Here is a 13,246-nt window from a genome sequence, read left to right as displayed (position 1 = left end):
GGGTTAATGCTAGCTCCCCCTATTGCAATACGATCATTTCCTTCTTATTACTCGAATCCTGCTTCCAAGGTCCGGAGTTACAGACGGAGCATCCTTGATTAATTACCAGGCCAAAGGGTTTATTTCTTTTCCCAGTGGGCCCGCTAAGCTTTTCAGCTTCTCTGTTTTTACTGGGCTGGGAAACATACCAGGTATCTCATCATCCAGCCTATTGGCTCTCGCAAGTGCCAGTCTCTGCAGAAGGCCAATGAAAATGCTACTTCCTCTCCGGGAGGCTTGGAGACACGAAAGGCCTTTGGCCGGTGTCTTGGAGCCCGGCCCACTTGTCAGGACTGGGGCTGTTGTCTCTGAGAGCCAGCTGGGGGCTGGAGTGACAGCTCAGCCCGCCAATGGGCAGGCCCCAATAACTTACCCTCCCGCCCCTGGCTACTTCTATATGAGCTTGTTTGAGCCTGGTAGAGCTATGAGGAGTCGAGGTTGTCGCCGGCTGCTCGGAGGAGAGGTAGAGCTTAGTGGTCTTCGGTCAGGCAAGTGCTTTCTGCTGGGGATGGGAAGGAGCTCTTATTTACTGTGTGCCGTAGTCATGCGTGTTCGCACAGCAAAGCGGATGCTTTGGGAGGGGATGAGAGAGGAAGGTCATTTTTTAAGTCACCCGGGGGCAGTTGGATTGGGATGGGCTCACCCCCTGCAGCCCCCCATTGCTAACCCCTTGGAAACTCCCTTTCTTCCTCTCCACCCCGCCCCCACCCTCCGCCCCCAAAGCTCTCTCCTTTCTCTGAGCCTCTCTTGCAGCTGCTCCTCTGGCAGCCCAGAGAGCTATCCCGGGTGACATAGAGCGGAGCCCTGGCAGCCAGAGTAAGAGGAGTTAGCCTTGGGAGCCGTGCAGGGGCTTCCATCGGATTTAGGACTACAGCCGACTCTGATGAAGGCCCCTTGATGTGAACCTCGAAAAGCGAGGCACTGTACTACCCATGATGTTCAACCTGGATTTGGACTTGGCCTGAAGTCTAATTTAAAAGATCAGCCTCAAAAGTCCATAGGAAAAAAGAGAACTCTAGGGAGAAAATGGCTATTTTAGTACTAGAAATAGGATATTTAAATGGTACCATTACATAGCCTATTGGATTCAATTTAAATTAAAAAAAATTTTTATAATGTCATAGTTCCATCCGTATATTTTATTTTATTTTTGAAAGATCTAAAATAGGATGCCATAATTAATTTTATTAATTCTATTTCTGGGGTGACACTGGAAAGAGCACTGGCTCTAGAGTCAGGATCTGGGTTCAGATCTCATCTCTTATATTCCCTTTGTGATCTTATATACGTGCTTTAATTTTCTTTAATTTTGGTTTCCTCATCTGTGAAATGAAACTAATCTAGATAGCTTCTGAGTCACTCCCCATCCCATAGAACTCTAGCTCTATGATAATGTGAATTGTTAAAAAGCAGTAATTTAAAAGATTTATATAGTGTTATCAAGAACAGGTTATCCACAAATAAAGTAACTACTTTGTATCAAGAACTGAGGATACAAAGATCTGCCTTCAATTCAGTCTTGTCAGCTTATTATATGTATGTGTATATACATTATGTATTATATATATATTTGCAGAGTTAGTAGATTGGTAAGTCTGGGTGATTTTGTAGAAAGAGGTTGCTCAGATTTTTTTTTAAATAGAATTTTATTTTTTTTTCCAGTTACATGTCAAGAGTGTATCTCCTAAATGACCCCATTTCTTTCTCATTTTATCCCCACTGTTCCTGGGAAAATAAAACCCTACCATTGGGTAGAGGATGCTGATCTTCATTAAGACATTCAGGGCACAGAAGGAAAGAGTAATAGAAAAAAAAAAAAAAGGGTAGAAAGAGATTCTCTCTCTAGTTCCTAGTTTTCAGCATAGCCCTTTAAAACTGCATTATTACATCAATAATAAATACCTAAATTCTGGAGATAAATACAAAAGCAAAGACTGTACCCAATTTCTGGAAGTTTACATTCTCTTCACCTGAAGTATATTATATTCTGCTCTAGCCCTTTACCTTCACTCTGTATGTATCACTATACTTTAAATGTGTTTCTTGTAAACAACATGTTGTACGATTCTGGCTTTTAATCTCGTCTGCTATCTGCTTCAGTTTTATGGGGGAGTTAATCCCATTCACATTCACAGTTAAAATAACTAATTCTGTATTATTTGCCATCTTATTTACCTTAGATTATGTTTTTCCCTTTCCTATCCCTCTACCTTCCTCTCCAGTATTTTGCTTCTGATGACCACCTCCTTCTAACGGTCCTCCCCCCTTTTTTACACCTTTCCCCTAATTCTTCTGTTTTCCCCTCTATTAGTCTTTCTTTTTCTTTCCCCCTTTCCCTCCTACTTCCCTATAACATGAGACAAATTTCTTTGTTTCTTTTCTGTTAGAGCCAAATCTGATGAGAGTAAGAGTTGCTCATCTTCTTCCTTTCTTTCCTTCAATTATAGTAGGTTTTCTTTGCCTCTTCATGAGATGTAAATTCCCTTATTTTACCTTTTTTTCTCTTCTTTCAGTATTTTTGACCTCTATTTTTTCATATTGTTATAATAAAATCAAATTATACTCACATTCTCTAGATATACTTAGAAATATAATATACAGAAATGTAAATCTCAGGAGTTCTTTCTTTTTTTAACCTTTTTATGCTTCTCTTGAGTTCTGTGTTTAGAGATCAAATTTTTTGTTCAGTTCTGGTCTTTTCATTAGAAATAGGTGAAATTCACCTATATCATTATATGTCCATCTTCTTCCCTGAAAGATAATGCTCATTTTACCTTGATAGCTTATTCTTGGCTGTAATCCAAGTTCCTTTGCCTTTTCAGAATATTAGATTCCAGGCCCTTCTATCCTTTCAGGTGGAAGCTGGTAGGTCCTGGGTAATCCTAATTGTGGCTCCTTGATATTTATATTGTTTTTTTCTGGGTGCTTGCAATATCTTTTCCTTGGTATGATAGTTCTGAAATTTAGCCACGATATTCCTTGGGGATTTAATTTTGGGGTCTCTTTCAGGAGGTGATTGGTGGATTCTTTCTATGGCTATTTTACCTTGTGATTCTAAAATATCAGGGCAGTTTTCTTTTATAATTTCCTGTGAGATGATATCTAGGTTCTTTTTTCCCATTGGACTTTCAGAAAGTCCAATAATCCTTAATTGTCTCTCCTAGATCTATTTTCCAGTTCAGTTATTTTTCCTAGGAGATATTTCATATTTTCTTCTATCTTTTCATTTTTTTTTTTTGTTTGATTGATTCTTGAAGTCTTGAGGAATTCACTTCTATTTGCTCAGTTCTAATTTTTAGTGTATTATTTTCTTCAATTACCTTTTTAAGTTCCTTTTGCAATTGGTCAGTTAAATTTTTTGTTCATTGCATTGCATTCCATTTTTTTCCATTCCTTCTTTCAATGATCTCATTTCATTTCCCCATTTTTCTTCTAACTCTTTTAGGATCCTTTATGCAATCTTCAAAGAAAGCCTTGTGAAATGGGGACTAGCTCATGTCTCTTTTTGGGGCTTCATTTGTAGTTGCTTTGCCTTTAGGAACCTCAGGATTTGAGGTCTATTCTCTCTCTAGGTAAAAGCCGTCAATAGTGAGAGTTGTTTTTTTTTTTTTTTTTTTTTTAAGGCTTGAGGTCTGTTCAATGCAAAGGAGCGAGAGCTACTTTAATTTGCCCTGGGGGCAGTGCTGCTGATTGATTTCCAGTACTAAGTAATGGTGGCTAAGTCCTGCGTTGTTCTGGGGTTTACAATTTGTCTTTTATAAAAGGCAAATCTGCCAAACCACCTGCTTAGGTTGCTCTGATTTTTGCAAAGCATTTGTCAGAGTGCCTTATCCTATTTTTGTGGTCAAAAGGAAAGATGTAGGATTCAGAAATGATTGAATGGCTAGATCCAAAGAATAGTGTTCCATATCATTTTGGGCTCTAGTGGAGTACACCAGGGATCTGGGTTTGGTATGGTATACTTAACACATTTATAGGTAACAGGAAACAAGGAGACAAATCAGGACTGAAAAAGATCTTGATAGGCTTGAGTTCAATCTAACAAGATAAAACTCAGGATAAATGTAAAATCATCCATGAGGTTCAAAAAACAAATTTCATGAGCACAAGACTGGTTAAATATGGCTAAAGCACTTGAAAAAGATCTTGAGCTTTTAGTTAACTGCAAGCTTGATATGAATCAACAAAACTATTTGAATCTGTTTTGAATGTTCTAAGTATTGACATATATACTTTATAAGTGTATGTGTTGTACCATCTGATAAAAAGTAATTTCCTTAAGAACACAAACTGATTTTTTTCTTTGTTCTTGAACCCTAATAACCTAGCAGCATATTGGTCAAAGACAACATCCAGAATAATGTGCTCATTTCTGGACTACATTTTAGAGGGAGATCATTAAGAAGCTGACCAGTGATCAGGAAAATGAAGGATTTAATGATTTTGGTTGTTTAAGGTTAATTAGAGGAAGTAGGAATATTTAGATTAATGACTTGGTAATGATAGTGAGGGGATAGGTGTGATTGGGCACAGGATAGATGTCTTCAAGTCTTTCAAGGACTGCTTGGTCCTAGAAGATAAAACTAGGAACAATAGTAGAAGTTGTAAAGAGACAGATTTGATGGAAGGAAGAAAATGAACAAGAACTTACCAACTAACTACTGTTTTCCAAGCTCTTTACTAAGTGCTTTACAAATATCTTATTTGAGCCTCACAATAATGCAGGAAGATAGATGCTATTATTATCCCCCTTTTATAATTGAAAAAAAACGGAGACAGACAAGTTAAATGAGTTGTCTTGGTTGACACAGCTAGTAATTGTCTGAGGTTAGGTTTGAACACAAGTTTCTTAATTCCAGCCCTTGTGAGCCACCTAGTTGCCTCTAAGGAAAATATTTCCTGAAAATGTGAAATATCTAAAAGGAAAAAAAAAAAACTTATCTTCACTAGAAGTTGGTTTTCAAGCAAAGTCTGAAGGACCACTTCTAAGGCATGTTGAAGAAAGGATGCTTGTTAAGTTATAGGTTGAACATGCTGGCCTTTGACTTTCTTTCCAATTCTGAAATCATGTGACTTTCTCTGATAGGAAAGAACAATGACTAAATTCATGGATAAAATTTCTGTTTGTAGTTCTATTTTCAATGTTTTTCAAGTGTTAACGTGTATGTTTTATATGTACACATTTTGTTTCCCTTGATAGAATATAAGTTTTTTGAGGCTAGAGATTGATTGTTTATTAATTGGTCTTTGAAAGCTAAAATCCTACCATAGTCTCTGGCATTTAGTAAAAAATTTATAAATGCCTAGTGACTGTTCATAGAGTATCAATAATTTCATACTGTTGAGGTCTAGAGGCAGGTTTGGGGTACAGGGAGTCAAGCAAAGCTCCCCTGCAACCCCTTTGGATTCGGCACAAGGATACGGCAGTAAATGGGGTCTAGTAGCGGCATGAGTTCCCAATAAAAGCATTTATTGGCCCGGAGAGCTAGATTGATAAAAGAGGTTTATTATTAGGTGAAGATAGAGATAAGGAGGGCACTGGACAAAGGGTCCTCACGTGGGGTTTCTGGCGTGGTCTTTTTATAATAGGAGACTTAGCTCAAGGGGCTTTTGGGTGTAGCCCCAAAGTTGGCTCAGGTCCGGATCTTCTATTGGAATTCAAAGGGACCAGCATTGTGAGTTGAAGGGCAATTTAAATTAACTAGGAGAGGATGGGAATCTAGAAAGGAATCTTTCACATCATTCCCCCCTCAAGCAGTAAGGAAAAAGACATGGGGCAAAGTCTCTTATTGAGACAGAATTGAAGATTTTTCTCCTTCCAGGATTTTCCAAGTTCAGGGGTCCCCTCTTTATCCCCCCCTCAAGCAGTCACCTCCAAAGGCATATGGGAAAAGGGGCGCCAATCTCCTCTTAACTGCTTCGAGCTGGCAAGGGTTGTAGAGATTTGGGGTTCATGCCAAGAGGTGAGGCGTGAGGTGTGGGATTTGGGGATGGCAGCAGGGCATCTAAGGGGTGTGTATCCCGGTCAGTTGTTCCCAGTCATGTTCTCCAGGCTGAAGGGCAGTTGAGAGTACAAAGATTGAAGCCCAGATCTCGGGAGCAGGTTAAAACCAGGGTGTCATCTAGGGTGGAGATGATGACAGCAGGTTCCCTTCTGTGGGCTGCCTGTAAGAATGTTGATGGCCCATCTAACAAGGAGAAGTAGGAGAAAATGCTGGGAGCAAAAGATTATTTGTCTATAGTAAAAGTGTTAAGTAGCCTCGAGTTTAGCCCTTTCACTCTTAAATTTCCAGGAAAGCTAATTTCTCCTGGTGTTGGTTCAGGGTGTAGACTAAGGAGTCAGGGGAAACTGGAGGCCTATATATCTAATCAAGATAAGAATGCAATTTAAGCTCTTAGAAATCTTTCTTTAAAAGGAGTTGGTTCCTCAATAAGCAAAGATCCTGAGCCTTCTCCCCACTTTCCCCACTCTTATGGGGGAGGGGTAGAAGGGGTCAGAAGGAGTGCAAAGTATCTCAGCACTGCCAACCCAGCTTACCGGCCCTGAGGTGTTGGGACTGTCCTGGGATAAAAAGGGAAATAGGGCCAGACCCCAATTCCCTACCGGGGAGCAGGACGCCGGGGCCAATTCAGCCCCTGTGGTGTGACGCAGTTTCTCCATTGTTCCTCCTGCTCGAACTCAGGACAGAGACTGGGGTCTCCTCGGACAGTTTCCAGGGCACCTTCGGGCCTAAGTCTGGGAGAGATTTGTATTAAAAGGCGCTTCTGCTCCAAATGTTTTTTCAGGAGGCAGAAGTTGCTCTGAGAAGAAAAGAGCTCAGTGTCTCAGGTTAGAGTTAAAGGGAAACCAACAGCTGTTAGCAGCAGAGTGGAAGAAACATTGAGGTTTGGACCCCAAAAAAGTTGAGGTGGTGAGTAGGTCCTAGGTTTCACTAGGCTGAGTCTTTCAACTTTTAAAGAGACAAGAGTGCTGGGTGTGTTTTGGCTCCCAGCTTTTGCCTGAGGGCATAAGTGTTAACCAGTCCCAGGATTAGAAAGAAAAAAGCACTTTAAAGGATGGACTTGTCCAGAGAGATTGGAATTCAGCTAATCTATTCAGAGTTCAGGTGTTGAGATTGAGGAATTTTTCTCAAGCCCAGTGTTTGTTTCTGCATTGAGAGACAGCTTAAAGTCTCCATAGGGATGGGGAAGAATTCATGGCAAAACCCGAAAACTTTTGCATTCTATAATGTAACCTTCCTAGATGTCTCTAGAAGGTGTCACAAAGGCCCTCTCAGAGGGACCGTTTGCCAAAAAAACAAAAAAAAACAAAAAACAGGATTTTGTCCTCACAGCACCCTATGAGCGACAAATTCCCCCGAAGACTCCCGGAATCTCCCAGCAACTTCAAATTAGCCCGGGAATTTGAGCCGCCCCTCGTTATAGAAGCATGATGTGGTGGGTTTGCCTCAGTGGAAACCTCCTAAGAGGGCCACCAACATTGAGGACAAGGTAGCAAAGGAGAGATGTGGTAGGAGTGGGTTCGTTCTCCACTTCAATAGCTCCTCTCTTAACTATAGACAGTATGCATATTCTATAACCCTGGGCTCCTTGAGCAGCATATCAGGGGCCTAGCCCTGCCTTCCATCAACACACAGTGTAAAAGGCTCTAGGCCTAAGCCTAATAGGGCCATGAGATTCCCAGCTTTCTCAAAAGACAAGGTAGGAGTGGCCCCAAGTACTTGGGGAATTAAACCTTTAGAGTTCCTCCCCCTATCTTACCCCTTTCCCTCCCAGTTCCCGTATTCCCTTCCGCTTAGCTTATTCCTTCCCTTTCCACTTTTCCCTTCTCACTTTTCAATGAGATGGGAGAAGTTTCACCATAGATTGAATATGTCTTAAGATTTTTCACTTAAAGCCAATTCTGAAGGCAGTAAGATACCCACTATATTCATCCCCCTCCATTCTTTCTCTCAGATATAATAGGTTTCCTATGCCTCTTCATGAGATGTACTACCCCCACTTTACCCTTTTTCTGGTACAATGTCCTTTCCACATCAATTTCTAGAACAAGGTATACATGTATTCTTTATACATCTATATAGTCAAAATATAGTTCCCAAGATTAATCTTTACCTTTTTAGATTTCTCTTGAGTTCTATATTTGTAGATCAAACTTTTTGTTAAGTTCTGGTTTTTTCATCAGAAATAGATGAAATTCGCTTACTTCATTGAATGTCCATCTTCTTCCCTGGAAAAAGATGCTCATTCTCGCTGGGTAAGTTATTTTTGGTTGCATACCAAGTTCCTTAGCTTTCGGAATATCATATTCCAGGCCCTTCGATCTTTTAATGTGGATGCTGCCAGATCCTGGGTGATCCTTATTGTGGCTCCTTGATACTTGAATTGGGTTTTTCTAGCTGCTTGCAATATTTTTTCTTTCACCTGAGGGTTCTGGCATTTGGCCACTATATTCCTTGGTGTTTTGATTTTAGGATCCCTTTCAGTGGGTGATCGATGAATCCTTTCAATGTTTATTTTTTCCTCTGTTCCTATGACTTCTGGGCAGTTCTCTTTGATGATTTCCTGGAAGACAGTGTCCAGGCTCTTTTTTTCATCATGTTTTTCTGGGAGTCCAATGATTCTCAGATTGTCTCTCCTGGATCTGTTTTCCAGGTCTGTTGTCTTTCCCAGAAGGTATTTCACATTTTTCTCCATTGTTTGATTTTTTTGGATTTGCTTGACTGATTCTTCTTGTCTCCTCGAGTCATTCAATTCCACTTGTTCAATTCTGATTTTCAGTGAAGTATTCTCTTCACTCACTTTTTTAAAATCTTTCTCTAATTGTCCAATTGAGTTCTTTTGTTCTGTGGAATTTTTTTCCATTTCGCCAATTTTGTTTTTTAGAGAGCTGTTTTCTGTTTCCAGTTCACTAATCCTATTTTTCAAGGATTTTACTTCTTTATCCACTCTCTCTTTAACTGACTTCTCCAGGCTCTTTTCCCATTTTTCTTCTAGCTCCCTTGTGAGAGCCTTTTTAATCACTTCTATGAGGTTCATCTGTGCTGAGGAACAGACGATCTCCTCCTTTGGGGATTCACCTGGGGACTGCCTGTTTTTAGTCTCCTCAGGATTTAGAGTCTGCTCTCTATCTGTGTAGAAGCTGTCTAGGGTTAAAGTCCTCTTCAGCTTCTTGCTCATTCTGTCTATTAATCAGAGACAAACTACCAAAGAAAAACAGAAAAAACTGGAGTCTTTCTTTGGGGGGGGGGCTGGGTGTGTTATCGAGCTTCCTCTACAGACTGCAGGGGGCAGCAGTGAGGCACTAGCAGGACTGTGCTGCGCCTGCGCTCTGAGATCCCAGAGCGTGCTGAGTCACTGAGGGGGGGGAAGGGGGGGGCGGCCAGGTCCTGAGAGACTCCAGCTGTTTGGGGTTGTGTTCTTCAGCCCCGGTGTTTTTAGCTTCTCTGCTGGGCTGTTGACTTGCTGCAGGTTCCAAACCTGTAGTGAAGCTCTCCCCGCAGAGACGGCTACGATCACTCCCCACCCCCTCTCAGCTCTGCTCCCGTGCTCTCACTGCCGCTGCCCTCAGCCTGCGCCCGATCTAAAACCGCCCCAGCCCTCCAGTAAAGACAGACCTTTCTTGGCGGATCTCAAGGATGGCTTCTCTTGGTAACTATTTGTGGGTTTTTTTTCAGTCAAGCATTGATTCAGAGGCTTGTAATGAAGTGGATAGTGAGAGAAAGCGCGGAGCTTATGCAACTGTGAGCCTCCTCTCCGCCATCTTAACCGGAAGTCAATTAAACCTTTAGAAAAAGAAACTCTAGCCCCAGGAAGTAAAAAAGGTTAAAAGATTCATAGCAGCAACCAAAGTCTGGCCACAAATTAAAACATCTATTTAAGGCAGTTTTACTTCAGGTAACTGTCCTTAAGTTTTAACCATTCCACTTTATGACCTATGCAGTCACACCTGAATTCAAAACTCCCAGCAAATATTAGCTGCAGTCCCTAAGTAAATAGTTTTAAATTTAACATTACACAGATCTTGAAGTTCACAAGTAACTGAACAAATCTTCATATAACTTATAATTGCCCAATAGAGATGACAAATTTTAAGGCATAACTCAGTTACAAATTACCCAATACCTCTAGAAAACACACCATCTAAGTAGGAAGGTAAACTACCAGCCTTTTGTTTTAATAACCTATATTTTATATTCCCATCTTAGTCCCCTCAATAACTTCTCAAAGAATGAGGGAGGGAAAACAGGGAACAAGTCTAGAGAACATGAGAAACTTATCACCATCCCTGAGCCTTTATTTTTTCAAATGTAAAACATCCTACTTGGCTCTCTTCAACAATGAGATGATTCAGGCCAGTTCCAATAGTCTTGTGATGAAGAGAGCCATGGGACTGAGTATGGATCATAACATTTATTTTCACCTTTTTTGTTGTTGTTTGCTTGCATTTTTTCCTCTTTTTTTCCTTTTTGATCTTATTTTTCTTGTGCAGCTTGATATTTGTAGAAATATGTATAGAAGAATTGCACATGTCTAACATATATTGGATTACTTGCCATCTGGGGAGGGGGTGGGGAAAAGGGAGAGGGAAAAAACTACAATACAAGGTTTCAATAAGGATGTTTGTTGAAAATTATCCAAGTATATATTTAGAAAATAAAAAGCTTTAATTAAAAAAGTGATATTGTCCTAAGTGACCTCTAGGTCCCTGTAATTCTATGATTCTAAACTGCTCAGAATCTGTTTTCTTATCTGTGAAATGGGGGGATTGGATCCAAGGATGCTTCCAGTGCTAAGCTTTCTCGAACCTTTGTCTCTACAAGTAAATGCTCATGGACATATTGTTATGATTGGATTTTTGTGGCTGCTATTAATCAATAAGTTTGGCTTCCTTGGGATAGGAGAATTTTTATAGAAAGTCCAAGGAATTCTTCTACTTTAACTGAGATAAGATTTACTCTATTGTAGTCCTCTGCCTCATCTTCATATATTGGTATCTCCTTCTAAGAATCAAGTGTCAGTCAATAAACATTTATTAAATTATCATTAAGTACTAGGCATTGTACAAAGCATGGGTTTTTTTTTTTTTAAAAGAGGGGAGCAAAAGAGTTCTTGTCCTCAAAGAGCTCACAACTTAATGGAAGAAGACAACATAAAAAATAAGTGTGTGTGTGTGTGTGTACACAGAAAGATGGATACACAAATAAGTTATCTACAGAGTAAACAGGTAAATAAGAATAATTAACAAAGGAAAGGTACTAAAATTAAGTGGGATTGGGTAAGAATTCCAGTAAAAAGTAGAATTTTTGTTGGGACCTAAAGGAGGCCAGGGAGGTCAATAGTTGGAGTAGAAGAGGGAGACAGGGGAGATAACCAGAGAAAATGTCAGGAGCTAAGCTGACAGAAGGAGTGTCTTATTCATGGAACAGCCAGGAGATCAGTGTCATTGGGTCAAAGAATAGTATTAAAGAAGAAAGTGTAAGAAAACTGGAAGATAGGAGAGGGTTAGGTTATGTTGGACTTTGCTCTTGTTTTAAATAAACTCAAGGGTTGATCAAATAGGCTAATGGATCACTTTCTATTTAGTACTCTCAATGCATTAGAGGACTTCCACTTTGTACTACGTAGTATTAGATAGCAATATCTACCAGTCAGTTGGGGAAACTTCCAGGTACTTGGACAGTGTAATAAGAAAATGACCCATGGGTATTTAGAGAAGGATGGATACATAGGAACACTTCCTATGAAATCTTGATGTATAAGAGGAAATCGGTGTCAAAAGAGGAAACCCTAAATTTGTGGGGAAAGTACCTTCTTGGTACTTCTTGCAGTGTGACCTTAGGTAAGTAACCTAAGTTCTGTCTCAGAAACTCAGATTCCTCTTCTGTAGAGTAATGACAACTGTATTTGGAATTACCAGGGCATGGCATAAGGACCAGAGATTCTATAATGGATAAAATAATATAGAAAGGACATGCTTCCCTGACCCTTCCCCAGTTTCCAACAGGCTATACCTTGATCTTGAATTATCTTCTGTGAACAGTATGTCCACTTGGAGGGTCACTGCAAAATCAGAATGTCCCAATGGGGAAATGAGGCTTTCTTAAACAGGAAATATATTTCCCATAAAACAAGGAGCTCAAACCTACCCTCTTTGGTACACTTATAACTGAATAATAATCGACTGATTCCTCAAACCACATTTTTGTATTGTTGTTGACAAGAAGAATGCATGGAAACTGCTTTTGAACATATACGTGTTAATTGAGGTATGGCTCAGCAAAATTTCTGTTAAATGAAGACATTTCACAGATGCATAACATTCTCAAAATACAATGACAATAATAGAGGTTGGAGGATATATATGTGACAATTTAAAGAGATAAATGTTTCACCTTCCACTCTTTCTTCCAAAGAAACTCCCTAGTAAAGAGACCTGTTAGGCATCTCAGTGTTCAGTAAGATGATGAAGAAGAGTTGTTTGTTTTAATTGGGTTGGCTTCAGACTTCAGTGGAGGAACCTAAGTTATGGAAAATCCTTCCACCCATGTAAACCAGAGACTCCCTTAGCTTCAGCTTAGTCATAGTTGCCTGGGGTGATTGAAAGGTTATGAGACTTCTCCATTACTCAAGTAAGGCTTAAAACCATATCTTCTTCATTCTAAAACCACTCCACACCACTATTTACTGAAGGAGATACAGAAGACTTACATAAAAACTTCCTTAACTTTTAAAAATTTCAGTGGGAGACAAAACTGATGCACGAATAATGAAGTGTTAAATTAGTTGGTACTCATTCTAAATATGGTAGGAATTGGAGGAGGGCAGAGTATCTTAGGGTTAGTATTTTAGAAAAGATGGAATATAAGTGAAGTAGAATGTAAGCATGTAGAAATGGAGGAGGGCATTTCAGTCAGTGATGACTTCCTCAGCAATGATAAAGAGTGCCTCTAGGATTGGAGAGAGGAAGAGACTGAAAAAGACAACCTGCTTAGAGTTGAAGTTGTCTGAAGTATAGCAGAAAAGAAACTTTTGTTAAGAGCCAAATTCTAGAGGTCTTGAAAGCCAGACCAACAACTTGGACTTGATGCCATGGGAAATTTTTCTAAACTGGGTAGAAACATGGTGACACTGAAAGTCTAATCTGAAAGTGACCTACAGGCTAGGCTATGAAGAAAGACATAATCCTGGACTAGAGGGCTAAAGC

General features: G+C 39.9%; 1 protein-coding gene and 1 long non-coding RNA gene across 2 annotated transcripts in view; one reads left to right on the top strand and one right to left on the bottom strand.

Moving 5' to 3' along the window:
• Positions 1–407: 407 nt before the first annotated feature.
• BPGM (bisphosphoglycerate mutase) overlaps positions 408–13,246 on the top strand; it is a 52,846-nt gene continuing 40,007 nt past the window's right edge. Inside the window, exon 1 of the mRNA XM_051963614.1 lies at positions 408–527. The gene's annotated coding sequence lies outside the window, so the exon portion shown is untranslated. The remainder of the gene's footprint in view (positions 528–13,246) is intronic.
• On the bottom strand, positions 3,635–11,971 carry LOC127539412 (uncharacterized). Its single transcript, XR_007947918.1, has 2 exons — positions 9,825–11,971; positions 3,635–7,774 (listed from the first exon to the last, which is right to left on the bottom strand). It is a non-coding gene; the product is annotated as an uncharacterized LOC127539412 (long non-coding RNA).

The sequence above is a fragment of the Antechinus flavipes genome, chromosome 5 (assembly GCF_016432865.1).
Source record: "Antechinus flavipes isolate AdamAnt ecotype Samford, QLD, Australia chromosome 5, AdamAnt_v2, whole genome shotgun sequence".
Taxonomy (NCBI): Eukaryota; Metazoa; Chordata; class Mammalia; order Dasyuromorphia; family Dasyuridae; genus Antechinus; species Antechinus flavipes.
Note: the sequence above shows the minus strand (reverse complement) of the source record. Positions and strands in the feature narration are given on the sequence as shown.